Source organism: Anser brachyrhynchus (assembly GCF_964034855.1).
Source record: "Anser brachyrhynchus genome assembly, chromosome: 27".
Lineage (NCBI taxonomy): Eukaryota > Metazoa > Chordata > Aves > Anseriformes > Anatidae > Anser > Anser brachyrhynchus.
Window position 1 is genome coordinate 5,909,066 of NC_137720.1, and position 13,031 is coordinate 5,922,096.

The 13,031-nt window shown below is 51.4% G+C and overlaps 1 protein-coding gene across 1 annotated transcript in view; it reads left to right on the forward strand.

Annotated features, from left to right (window-relative positions):
- Window positions 1-13,031, forward strand: part of GRM4 (glutamate metabotropic receptor 4) — a 98,022-nt gene that overhangs the window by 76,101 nt on the left and 8,890 nt on the right. The window contains exon 15 of the mRNA XM_080569236.1: window positions 12,666-12,814. The gene's annotated coding sequence lies outside the window, so the exon portion shown is untranslated. The remainder of the gene's footprint in view (window positions 1-12,665; window positions 12,815-13,031) is intronic.

The window sequence follows — 13,031 nt, forward strand, 5'->3', positions numbered from 1 at the left end:
TGGATGAGTTGGGTTTGGGGTTAGTCACTCTTCGTTCTCCCTGGGTCTTGTTCTGCCCGCTGCAAAGAAGAAATCACGCAGGCAGACCGTGTCTCAGTGTCTCCATCCCGTGCCAGCAGTCGCAGCCCAATCGCAGATCCTCTGTGACCCTCCTCACGCAGCAGAGCGCTTCCCGGATTTACAGGTAATCCCACATCTCAGGTCCAGCCACGTCACTCCATGCTGATGGCAAATAGCTTTTGGTAAAAGAGAGCCGGTGTGATGCAAGTGTCCGCGGGCTGAGCTCCCTCTGACGGCAAATGCAGAGGCTCTGACGGCCGCGCTGCTGCTGCTGGGGCCCATCCTGCAAGCCGGGCACTGCTGCCAGCACGGGAAGCTTTGCATCGCAGCAAAGATTTCGGGCCCTTCTCTGGGTTCTTGCTGAAATTGCGTGGGACGGAGCTGACCTGCTTTAGGCAAAACTGTCCTTGCTACATGCTGTATGAGTGCCCTTGGAAAATGGGGGGGGAAATCGCAGCAGTTCGGGTTATGGAGGTTGGGTGGGATGGGAAAGAAAATCAGAACATCCTTGAACAAAGCGGAAAATGTGATTTGCACTGAATTTTCTTGTGATAAGCTTGGGGTATAACTGATTTGAGCTCATTTAGTGAAGAGCTGAGGTTCCTGGACTTGTTGGCACCCCTAGCGCTAACTCGTGGCGTTAGGCATATGGGACTTTCTAAAGACTGAATTTAATTAAGTTAATTTAATTTAGTTAATTAAAGTAACCACTGATTGCTTGTTAACCCCATGCACTCTGCTTCTGGGCGGCCCTGCTGCCAGACTCCTTCCGCACCTTGCCTAGGGCAGCTCTCCCGCAGCTGGAGCCCCTGGGCCCGTCCCCTTTGAACTTTGTCCTCTCCTGTCCCTCAGAAGGTGCCACCTAACCCCGGAGCTGCCCACGTGGACCTCCTGGCCACAACCAAAGGCCCGTGGTCTCCTTCCACACCCGGGAACGTGCACGAGTGCACGCCTGTGCAGATGGGTGCGCTGGCAGGCTGTTCGGCCCCAGCCTTATCACGCCCCATTCATTTTACATGACAAATTAATTTCCCTGATGCGGAAGCTCAGCTCCAGCCCTGTGACTCTCCTGTCACATTGTGCAAATGATGCCCGGATCGGCACGGTTGCAGGGGGTCGCTTTGTGGCAAGGTTTGTGGCACCTTTTGGGGCTTGTGTGCTCTGCCAGTCTGAATTATCCAGTGTGACTTGAGGGGGAAAACACCTGCAAACAAATTGAATGTTTCTAAGTGCAAATTGGTTTTTCAATTGCTCAAGATTTAAAGTGGCTCTTCTGCAAAACAATGTTATTTTTAGGGCGTGTGTCTTTAGAATACAGATTGATTTTTTTTTTTTTTGTTTGTCCTCTTGGAGTGTGAAATAGGCACGTGGCCTGGGGCGTTTGGGGATGCTGAGTGAAACGCAGGAAGTTTTCACCCTGCTCCTGACATCGTGCACGGAAGGCAGGTCCTGGGAGGATGGTTTTGTTGGCTCGGTCACCGTCTGCAAGTAGCAGATGAAGCTCATACCTGCGCTGCTGCTCACGTCGCTTCTGCTCTGATGCTCGCGTGGCGGGGAAGGGTCTGGGTGGGCATGGGCTGGGAGGAGGCGTGGGACCGGGGTGTGAGCTGAGATGTGCCTAACGCACCACCTCTCTCCTGCACGGGGAGGTGAGGCGACTCCCTGCTCTCAAGGAGAGGACACGGATCCCGGACCCGTATCCTATAGATATGAACTGACGGACAGCAAAGCTGCAGCTTGGAGCAGAGTTAGCTCTGCTCCAAACTTCCCCTTCTCCGTGCGCTCTCCACAGTCTTCATTTCCACTAAATCACCTAAATCGGTTTCTCTCAGCGGTAGGAAAGCCATGCTCGGAATATAATGGTTGATCTTTTATGACATTTACCGCCACTCATGTCAGAGCGAGCGCCTGTTTAATTCACTTGTTGCTATGCCATCCGTCAATCACTATAAATGTTATAACAGCAAGCTGTCACTGGAGGGGCGTGTGCAGGGGTGTTTGCACGGCGCATTGGAGGGCTGCGAAATGACATGCCACCTCTGAAGTTTTGGGGAGGGGGCATCTGGATCTAAACAGCCCTCTTTGCTGCCCTGTCCCTAACGTGCCCGGCCCCACGGCAGTGGGCTCGTGCAGCAGCACAGCATTCTCGAAGCTTGTTCATTTGCTGTCTCGGCTTTCTGCTGCTTGTCACACACACCCACACCAGTAAACAGACCCCCTTCTTTTGAGGAGAGGGGGAGGCTTTTTATGAGATTTCAGGCAGTGAAAGTTTGCATGTTTTAGTGCCAGTTTGCATTCCCAACAGCCCGTGTAACAGCAGCCATCAACAACAAGAAGCCCAGCAGACAAACAAATGAAGACAAAGTAGCCTTAGGTTTCACTTGTTGCCCTTTGCAAGAAATTATATTAATACATCCGTGAGCTTGTGTAATGACAAAGATGAAATTCCACTGACGCCTTGTTTGGGTGAAAGCAGGCTTGCAGGAGATGTTTGAGATTGCTTCGCCTGTGAAGAATCAGCATTTTGATTGATCTTCCAGCGAAGAGATGAAAACGCACCAACTTTGTGTGACTCTTATTTTTTTTTGCCGTGACATTTTGTACGGCTCCCGTGTGTGCCGGTGGGGGGGTAAAAACAAACGACACGTCACGATTCCCACCGCGCGCTGCGGAGCGATAGGGGTGACGTTAGAAGCACCTGCCTAACGCTCAGCATTTCCTCCAGCACCGACCACACGCGAAAGCGGACCCGCACCGGCTGCCGTGCCGAAATAATTGGGGTTGGGAAAATCCCAGCTGCGAGTGAAGGCAGGTGAGCCGGGCTTCCAGCCCCAGCAGCGGGACCAGCCGCAGGAGCTGGATCGGAGCAGGGTCCTGCTTTCAGAGGATGCATCAGAGCGCAGCGTGACAGGTAAAACTCCTGCGCCTTCTCCTCGTGACTTCGACATGGAAAGGGTTTTAGATGCTGCTTTTCCACCCCGCACGGAGCTTTTTATCGATGACAACTGTAATTAAAAGCTGAGGTGCTCATGAAATACTAATCAGCCCCAAACCTGTATCTGCGCTGGTCTCTCTTGCTGTCTGGTGAAGGGATGGGGTCTCTGTGGGTCCCCAGAGCAGCCCCAGAGAGAGGTCTGGCTGCTGCCTGAGGACAGCGACAGGCTCTTGGGCACAAGGCTGGGGAAATTCAGTGGTCTGGGAACCAGCAGGCTCTGTCCCTTCTACACTAACCCTTATGTGTGATTTTTGGCCTCAGTGGGTCTCAGGTTCCCTGTCTGTAAAACTGAGTGAAATTTTCCTTCCCTGTGCCGAGGCTACACTGGCTCCTCCAAGCCTGCCTGGGTTTTATTTTATTTTTATTTTATTTAAGCACCTCTCTGCAGAGGTGCTTAAAGGCGCTTGCCCACTTCAGCTAATGGGCGGCATGCTCAGTGAGCAGGAACAAGGCTTTTCCTATTAAACCACAGGAGCACGAAGGCAGCTCTCCACTCCCCCGTTATTCCCCTGTAATTCCTCCTCCTTTTTTCCCTCGCTGCCCTCCCAGGTGATGCTCACCTCCACCATCCCTGTGCTGCTGTTGCAGCTCCAAGCAAGTGATGCAGCAGGGCTGGGAACGCACCCAGTGTGAGCAAGGAGGTGCTCAGCCCCGCGTTCCCACAAAAATCACCCTTGTGAGCTCGGCGGCGGGGATCTGAGCAACGTCCCTGGGGTTCAGCCCCGCAAGAGCTGCTCTGAGAGTGGGTGGGAGCATCGCTGAGCCGGCTGCCGGCTCTCTGGGCGAGCTCTGAGTCCAGGCCGTGTCGATCTGGGGCACTCGCAGATGTTCTGAGCGAATCTCTGACGCTCACAGCTGGGCTTTGAACCTTGAAGGCCGTTCCGGTGAAGCGAGCACCAGCCTGGTTAGAGGGAGGCAATCGTGGGCTCCAGTGGGGGCTGCCGGAGAAAAGTGCCTGTGGCTGATTCCCTCAACCCTTGAACGTGAGGATTTATGACAGAAGGGCTGCCAGAACAGGAGCCTAGCAGGGTGAATGGAGCTGCTCTAATGGATATTAAGTGATTTGCGAGCCTGCTGCTTGCAAACACAGCTGTAAATAGAACAAGAGGAGGGGGGAGCGGATGAAAAGAGGCTCAGGCTCTTTAGCGGAGCGGTGTGAAAAATGGGGAAAGGTTCCTGTGCAGGGCTCGAGCAGCGAGAGAAACAAAAGCCCCAGCATCTATTTTCATATCTTTTATGTCTTCCTTGCACTTAATCTTGTTTAGCTCTGCAATTAAATTTTAAGACGCATAAGAGTGTTCGCTTACACACTTGGATTCTTCGCAGATTGAATTATTTAATAGAGTGTGGAGCGGCTCCATGATCTCGGAGCTATGGCACCAAAGGCAGCCAAGCAGAAAATTAATAAACACTGCCTGCCGTCTCCGCGCCTCCCGCTCCCCTCTCCATCCTCCCTCTCCAGCTCGCTCTCCTCCTGCCAGCCGCCCCCTCCCCGCTCCCTTCCCCAGCCTTTCCGCCGGGGCTTCCCCCTTCCCTCCCTCTGCTGCCTCCTCGCTCGGTTTTGCCGTTCGCCCCCCTGCTCAGACACGCTGCCGTGGGCTTGGCGGTGGCTCCATGGACGCCGTCTGTGTGGGAGCTGAATTCCTGCGCACGTGCTCAGCTGTGGCTTCATTCATGCTGGGGAAACCTGTCTGCTGCGAGGAACGGGGTCGGGGTGGGACTGGCCTGTGCCATTCTGCAATTGCATTCCTTGGCCTGGAATAAATTGCATTTCAAATGCTGTCGGATTTCTCTCTCTCCTTCTCCTTTGCTCCCCAGCCACCAATGTTATTCTTCACTCCCCTCCTTTCTTTTCCAGTAACCTTTCCAGGCAACAAATTGCAGGGGGCAATTACGCTGTGTGCTAAAGAGAGCATTAAGCCAGCCACAATTTCTGTAGAGGATGTTGCACAGCAAACAGCAATACAAAAGCAGTCTATGAAATTCATCAAATTGCCTGTTGGATAAAGGCATACATTTACAATGCACTTGGAACCCTTACAAATTATCTGAAGAGAAATCGGTTTGTTATTTCTTTTGCTCTGAAGTTCCCCTTTTTATGGAGAACCAAATGAAAAGGTTTGGAAATTGCTGCTGAAGAAGGAGCCTGGCCTTTCCTTCCTGGGAGACGCTGGTGGTTTCCCTCCATCGATTTTCGGCAGGGATGAGCGTTGGGTTTCCTGCTTTCAAAGCCAGTCTCCATCGGCCTTTTCCACAGAGCCTTCCCTCCAGGCTGCTGCCCTTTGTGCTGTTCATGGGGCAGCTGTCGGACACTGGTGTGGTATTTGTGGGGCAAGCCGAGGCCCCGGCTGGTTAAACTGCATGTGCCCACGGGCAGAGAGGTCCCTTAGGGCCCGGCATCTTCCAGAACCTTTGCCTCCTCCTCCTCAGCTGCCTCCCTAGAAGAGCAGCCGTCCTTCTCAAAGACCAAGGGAGAAAACTTCCCGCTGGCTTGAATGGAGATTGTCTCATCCTTTTCAGAGTATTTTTTTTTTTCCTTTTTCCGAAAGCTGCCTTCCGCCTTCCTCCCTGAAGCTTTTGGTAGCAGGGAGGGTTTGGAGCTGCAAGGTCAGGCAGTGATGCTTGCCCGGCTCCGCTGCAGGATGGAAATAAGTCTTGTGCAATTGAAATTCTGGAGGGAATAACAGGGACACAGCAGAGAAGCAGCTAAAACACCTCTCTAATTGCTAATCAATAACCTAAAGAAATGTTGCCCTGGCTGAAACCTGCTCCCAGGGAAAGAATAAAAAAATAAAAATCCACAAGATTTGTTCCGTGATTGGAATGAGATTTTATTTGTCTAGCTTCTGAGGCTTTTTTCTCCAGTTCTTCTGTTTTTCTTGTTCTCCCACCCCCATTACGCTCAGGTTTTATGAAGTTATCACCCGCTCATCAGTTCAAAACCTCTCCAAGAAACTTTTGGCTCCGCAGACAGACCAACACTAATCTTCTGTGTAATTGAATCATCATTGTGGATATTATTTGGCTGTTTCGAAACAGTTCTGTTTCTCGAGTAATGCTTTTATTAGCTTTTGCTGCCGTTGTGTGTGGTTTTTTTTTCACTAGTAGTAATATTATTTCCTTGCTTTCAAATGCTGTCTACAGCATGGCTCTTTATTGACGTGTTATGAGGATTTCTGTCCGGAAAAAAAAAAAAAAAATATCTGTCACAGGCATGTGGAGCTGTAAATCCCCTGCTGTCTGCGTGCTGTCTCTCCAACAATGAGCAATTAAGAGACACGACCAAGGGGAATTTGCTTGCACTTGTCTGTCCCCAGTCTCTTAAGCCACAAGTTTGCAGCTCAGTGATGTGATCGCCATTCCGGAGGCATCGCATGAGCTTTCCTTTGTCATTTGGTGATGGGAAGGCAAGGTGCTGCTCCCAACGCGGACGGGGATGCAGGCTCTCCCAAACCTCCCCCAAAATACGGCTCCGTCCCAAAGCAGGGGTTGTCTGGAGCTGGGTGGCAGCAGCACCAATGCCCCTCAGGTACTGCTCGATGGATCAGGTACTGCTTGTCATTTCAGGGCTTGTTTCTGGCAAGAAGAAACCCCAGGCTGGCGTGACGTGCTCGGACACACAAATGGTTCGTGGCAGCCTGGGGAGAAGAGTGAGGAAGGGGCTGCGGGGCTCGGGCTGAGCCACTGGGGCCACAGGAGGGATTTGCTGGATCCTGCAATTGCCTGAATTCATTTCAATTATTGGCAGTGCTTCTCTACAGAACTAAATAAAGTAAAATAAATAAGGAAAGCAGAAGGCAATATAAAGCAGTTAGAGAGGATCAGTGGTGAATTGAATAATTCATTCAGGAGAGAAAAGGAGCTATTTGCAATGTCAGTCTTATCTTGATTGTATTTATAGACAGGAACTTTTGACAAGGAAATTACCTGTAAATTCTTCTTTTATTTTTTTTTTTCTTCCTCCATCCCAGAAAATAACCGCCAGGAAGACTTACTGCATTTTTTTTTTTCCCGGAGGCAGTTTGATGGATTTCTATAAAGAACACAAAATCCTGTGACCTCACCCTGAGCCCTGGGGAAGCTGCTGCTTTGATAGCAAACAAGGTAGCGGTGGATGGGAGCTCAGGAGGGAAAGCAGACAGAAATGTTCCTCAGTGTCTCCAAAAAGGGATGGAGGCCACGCGTTCGTGTTTTGAAAGCTGTTCGGGACCATGGTTGGAGCAAAGGCTGGAGGCTTCCCTGGTTCCCTGCTTGCTGGTAGCTGGAGCCAAGATGCTGCTCTGAGTTTCTGCCTCTCAACGGTGAAGGTTTTGGGCTCGTCCTTCTGAATGGGAGTTTTGCAGCAGCAGTACCTGCGGCCCCAAAGAAGGTTTGGGGACGAAGAGCGGCAGCAGGAGGACAGCCGGGCAGGCTGACCACCTCTGCACGCGTGGCCTCTCCTCCTGCAATGCTCCTGCTGGCCAGAAGCGTCATTTGATTTCAGATGACGTTATTTAGACTGAAAGACAGCTTAAGAAGAAAGTACCCCTACCCATTCCCTGCTTTTCCCCCCAGAATACAGCCCTGGGGTGATCTCGCAGAAATCCAGCCCCAGGCAAACTCTGCCCGTGCAGCAGCTCTGCTTCCGCCTCCGAACAGACATCGTTGTAATTTGTTTTCCAAGTAATGTTGGGAGAAATGCGTGTTGTTTGCCGAACCTCCCATTTGCATTGAAGGGAAGTTATAATTTGAGTGAAGCATGAAATACTCACAGCGAACTCCTTGTCTCCGCGAGCGCACTGGAGCTCAGCCTCGTGTATAATTGAGTTGTTGTAATGAAGTCTGGGTTTGGTTCTTCAAGAAGGAATTTGTTTAGAAAAGAGACTCTCGACTTAATTTAGATTTCATGCTATTTCCTAGCCATTGCTGTCAGTGCTGTAGGTCTTGTGGGCCAATTTGTCCCTGGGGTAATTCCATGGAGGTTGAGTGGTGCTGGGCTGGGATGTGGCTCTCCGAGGAGATTTAATAAGCAGCAAGTGGTCCCTCTGCGGTAATCGCAGTGCTACAGATGATCCAAGCAGCGCCAGCATCAGCCACAAGCAGCGGCGAGCTGCGGTCTGGCCCTGCAAAGAGCTTGGACCTTGTCGATGCTGCAACCATTGTATGGCAACAGGGCAATGGGACCCCCAAGGAAACCAGAGCCCGGGGGTGCGTGCAAGCTGGCAGGAGAGAGCACTTCTGCCTGATGGACGGAGGGCTGGGAAAGCGTGGGGTTACCCCCGCTGTGCTAAAATTGAGGCATACGGAAGAAACAGAGGGATGGAAGGCACCATCCGGTGTCAGTGCGCCGGTGTCCAAAGCGTCAGGCTTCATTGCCCTGCTGCTTTTCTGAGAAAGTCTTCCTCCCGCAGAGCCGGGGGTGAATATAAGGCTCCATAACTCATCAGCATCTCTGAGCAACTGTAAGAGCAAGAAGCAAATAAAATCCCTTTCCTTCATTTGTGCGTTTTGGTTTTAAATATTACGTTTCCAGGGATAAACGTTGGCAGCACTTGAAATAAGATGTATTAATTAATGAACTAAGCACTTAATTTAGGTTTAATAGGATAATCCTTTGCTGCATGTTACATAAATAGTAATTGAATATGAAGAATGCATTGAGTGAGAATTAACAGCTGCGGGAGAGATGCATTTTATTGCATTCTTGTTAAATGTGTGGCCCCAGCCTGGGTCTCTGGTGTAGTAGAAAAGCTGGATTCAAAGGCTCTGAAAGTCAATACAGAAACTGCTCTGAAATGGGTCTGCAGAGTGGGATGAGAAACTCAGGACTGGGCTTTTTGTTCTTTACTGATCCACTGCCTGACCCGAAGCTGAACTGAACAGGAGGGACCTCCTTGCGTTGACCTCCAGAGCAGCTGGATCATTCACCAGGTGGAATCTTGCCCTCATCCTACATGCAGCTCTAGGAGAAATACAATCGCTAGTGCGGGGGACTGACAGGTCTGGGGGCAAGGGGCTGCTTTATTCATTACCCAGGCAGCACAGAGCATTCCCTCAAGTGGTTCAAAGTGATCCTGGAGAAGGGGGGAGTTTAAAAAAAAAAAAATAATGTAAGTTTGAAAAAGAGGACTTTAAACCCAGTTTAAAGCCACTTGCCCCTGCGGTGAGCCATGGGGCTCTCAGCTTTTCCAGGTTTGAAAGGCATTAGACCAAGCCAGGAGAGGGTTCCTGAGCATCAGCAGTGGGCAGGATGGGAGCTTGGCACTGCTGCTTTGCAGGTGAGCTGGCAGAAAGCTCCCTCTGGGCTCTGTGTCCCCCCGTGGCCAGGCCACCCCGGGCTGCTCCTGTACCCCCTGACAGCAGCAGCAGCACTAATGTGGTTCTGCATCCTGGCTCGCTCTCTGAGGCAGTCTGCCACCTTTATTTTATTCCGAGATTTATTTGTTGCTACTCAGTCAATTACATTATTGCAAAGTGTGAGTGATAAAACCCTTAAATTACTTATAGCTCATCCTTGTTTAAGGGAATAATTAGTGTGTTTCTAAACAAGGAGCAATTCTTCTCAATGGGAAATTTAGACTTTAAGGATATTTCCCCTGTAACTTATGTTACATAAATAATTTATCACTGATTACACAAGTATTTTATTCTGTCTAGCCCTAAAACATTCTCTCCTTCCCATGCGAAGTTGCCGGCTTGCCTCGGCGCTGAGGGTCGCTGCACACTGGAGGGGCTGCAGGATTTGCCCAGGGCTGTTCCAGCGATCTGTGGCAGGGCAGGGAAGTAATTTTGTGCCCCCTGTATTCTGTTATATAGCGGGTGGAGCAGCAAACCCTGAGATTTTCCTGCTGCCTTCAGCCCTGTGCTGTGACCCACCTGCAGTATCTGTGCCAGCTCCAGGGGAACGCAAAGTGCCCATTCCCTCAGCGAAATCCTAGCCTGGCACCCTCCCTGGAATTTGAGAGTTGATCTCAGAGTTTTGCCAGCTCTTATTTTATTTATTTATTTTTTTCCCCTGGCCAGAAAAAACTGCCTCGAAACTCAGCCATTTGCCTGTGCCACTTAAGCCCATGCAGGTGATTTATGCAGCTGGTGAGAGGGAGGTTATTTAGCTATTGTTTTAAAAGCTGGTGTGAGGGGAGGATGGAGGGGAAGCAGCAGGGGAGTGGGGATGTATTTTGTTTGTGCCTCAGATCCTGCCACCTAGGAGAGGCTGGGCGACAGGTAGGGAGAGCTGTTCCCGTCCTCCTCCTGGGCTGGGAGGAGCTGGAGCCTGGCAGCACATCTGGTGGCAGAAGTTTGGACCCTCTTCGTGCCACCGGGGGATGACGGCTCAGCTGGCACAAGGGCTTTGTGCTCGGTGAGGGCTGGGGGAGGAGGGAGGTGACAGCCCCACAGCCGTGGGACTGAGCAGGGGGAGCCTCTGCCCTGACTCGGTGCCGCTGCGCGAGCTGGAAACACACAGCAGCTTTCTCCCATGTGAGGCAGAGAGAGAGCAGTGGTTTCCAGTGCAACCCAATTCTCCTCCTATGCTAATTAAATAGGACAGGAACACGGACCTGGCTCCTCTGAATAAGAAATCAACTGGAAGGTGGCTCCTTTCCCGAGCCCTGCTGCTTCAGCAACCAGAGTGGGGGAGACAGGGGAGGAGGAGAATATCCCTGGATTAAATTTAATGAAAATAAATATATCAGCTCTGCTAGCAGCAGACGGGGCCCTGTTTAGGGAACAGCAAGTCCAGCTCGTTCTTCAGGAGCTGTAACTTTTGTGCTGGCTCGGAGCCACTTGGTGGCTTTGCGCAAAGTGTTTCTGGAGGTACAGGGAAGATGCCTGGGAGGTAGGAGAGACAGCCTGGAAGACAATGATGGATGAAGTAACGCTTCACAAAGCTGGCATATGCTTGACGACGAGCCTGTTATGCTGGATGCTAAATAGCAAATGGTGATTAAACGGTGGTGGTGCGGAAGGAAGGGGGTGGAGGATGGAGTGCTCGACCTCTCAGACAGCTCCTGAGGGTTTGCTCAGTGAAGCTTCCTGCAGAGTTACTTTTAGGTATGGGGGCTTCACAGGGTCGGTGTGTTCCTTGGCCTTATTATATACGTATTTTTGAACAGCCTGAACAAATTTTGGGTTATTTCCATGAACAGTCAAAAGCAAGAAAGTTGTTCCTATGGTGCTCTCCCAGGTTTGGTTTCTTCTGTGTCTCTTAGCATGTCTGGCACAGGTTCCTGTCCATGCTGGGGAGACCAGATTGCATCTGCCTTCGTTCTCCGGTCACTGCTTCTACAAAACACGATCGCTGAGCGTCTCAGAGCCTCTTGCCACATGCGGTTGAAATCAGCCCACAGCTTCTTGGAGTCCCTGGGGAGACGGGGACCCGACAGATGGGCAGATGGGGAAAAGAGCAGTAATTGCATTACGTTCTGTTTCCTTGGGAAATCACACTGAAAAAGACGAGCGAGCACCTCAGAAGCAGGGGAGGATGGGTTGGGATGTGGGAAGAGAGAGAACCTGCTGTTGGGGACTGGAGCTGTAAGCAGGGCTGGGACCGGTGCCCAACCTGCCCCGAGTACGGTTTGCCCCTGCCCGGCAATTTTGCAGCAAGGAGCGAAACATACTCAGCTCCTGGGGCCGTCCCTTCCTCGCATCATTAATTAGAGGTTTGCCCATGTCCTGTAGTGATCTGCTGGGCTTGGTTTGCTTAGCTGAGCCCCTCAGAGCTCTGGGCTCTTTACATGCAGAGATTTGATTTCAGGTCCATCTCTAAGCCTCACCGTGTCTCGTGGTGACATTTCCCTTGCTAAATATCGGAACAGGGATGTCTGAAAGCCAGAGCGAGGAAGGACAGAGTGAGAGATGCAGGATGAAGGACAGGAAAGGCTGGAGGAGGGGTTTAGGGCAACGGTAATAAGAAGTGAAAGGAAAACCAAGTCCAAATCAGGCCCTGTGGAGGAATAAGCACCAGGGTGGTTGGGTGACCTGGCAAGGCTTCTGCAGAGGCTGTGGGATCGTTCAAAGCAATTAAACGCTTTCCTGGGGGGAGCAGCTTACATGAAAGAAGGAGCCTGTTTGGACCTTCTCCAGTTCCTGCTGTCTTTAATAATCTTCCAGCAACTTGAGTCAGCTGGTGGCTAAAGGCAACAGCCAGGAGTTTGTAGAGCAGTTAGGCCAAGGAGCAAAGTTGAGGGCTTGCAAGCAGGTGGTTTGGCTCTGCAGGGACAGGGTGCTCTGGAAAGATGCACAGGAGCTGCCCCGCGCATCTCTGCCTTGGGCTTGAAGTACCCCAAAACCCTGACCCTGCAGGGTCCTGGTGAAGAGGAAGATGACGGGTTTGGGGCTCCTCCACTGCTCTGCAGCGGTTCCCGCTCCCACAGGCGATGGTCGTGGGTTTGCCTCTCCCCCTGCCCCACTGGGAAGAGGGGCCTGGATGCACCATGCAGCTCTGGCAGCGTAATGGGGGGAGATGGGCACTGTGAGCCTCTGAGAGCATCGTGGCGGTATGCTGGGGGATTCCAGGAAAATGGAAACCCAGTGGCTGTGAGGTTGGAGGTGAGGTTACCATTTGTCCCTGCACAATGCTGGCTGCATTAGGTGTTAACCACATTCCCCATGGCTTTGCTGACCTGTGGAGGGCTGAGCCGTCCTGGTCTGTGGGCTTCTTGAAGAGAGAGCTGGGATCTCCTGTGTGCTTGGGGCTCTGCAGTGCAGCGCTGCTGAACCAAACCCAAGGTCCTGCTCCTGAAGGTTGTGTTGGCTGCAGGCTTAACCCCGCTATGACAGGTGAGTGTCTTGGCTTTTCTGTGGCATCTGTCCTGGCCACTTTTTTTTTTTTTCCTACAGAGGGAAAAAAAAACCTTAAAAGATCTTAGGAAATGTGAAAACAATAATTATTCACTTCAAAATAGCAGTTCTGGGACACCTGATCTCCACATCTCGTTACAAGACGAGGCTCTGGCAGACTGACACCTTTCACAACACAGAGCTCCGAGGGAGGCAG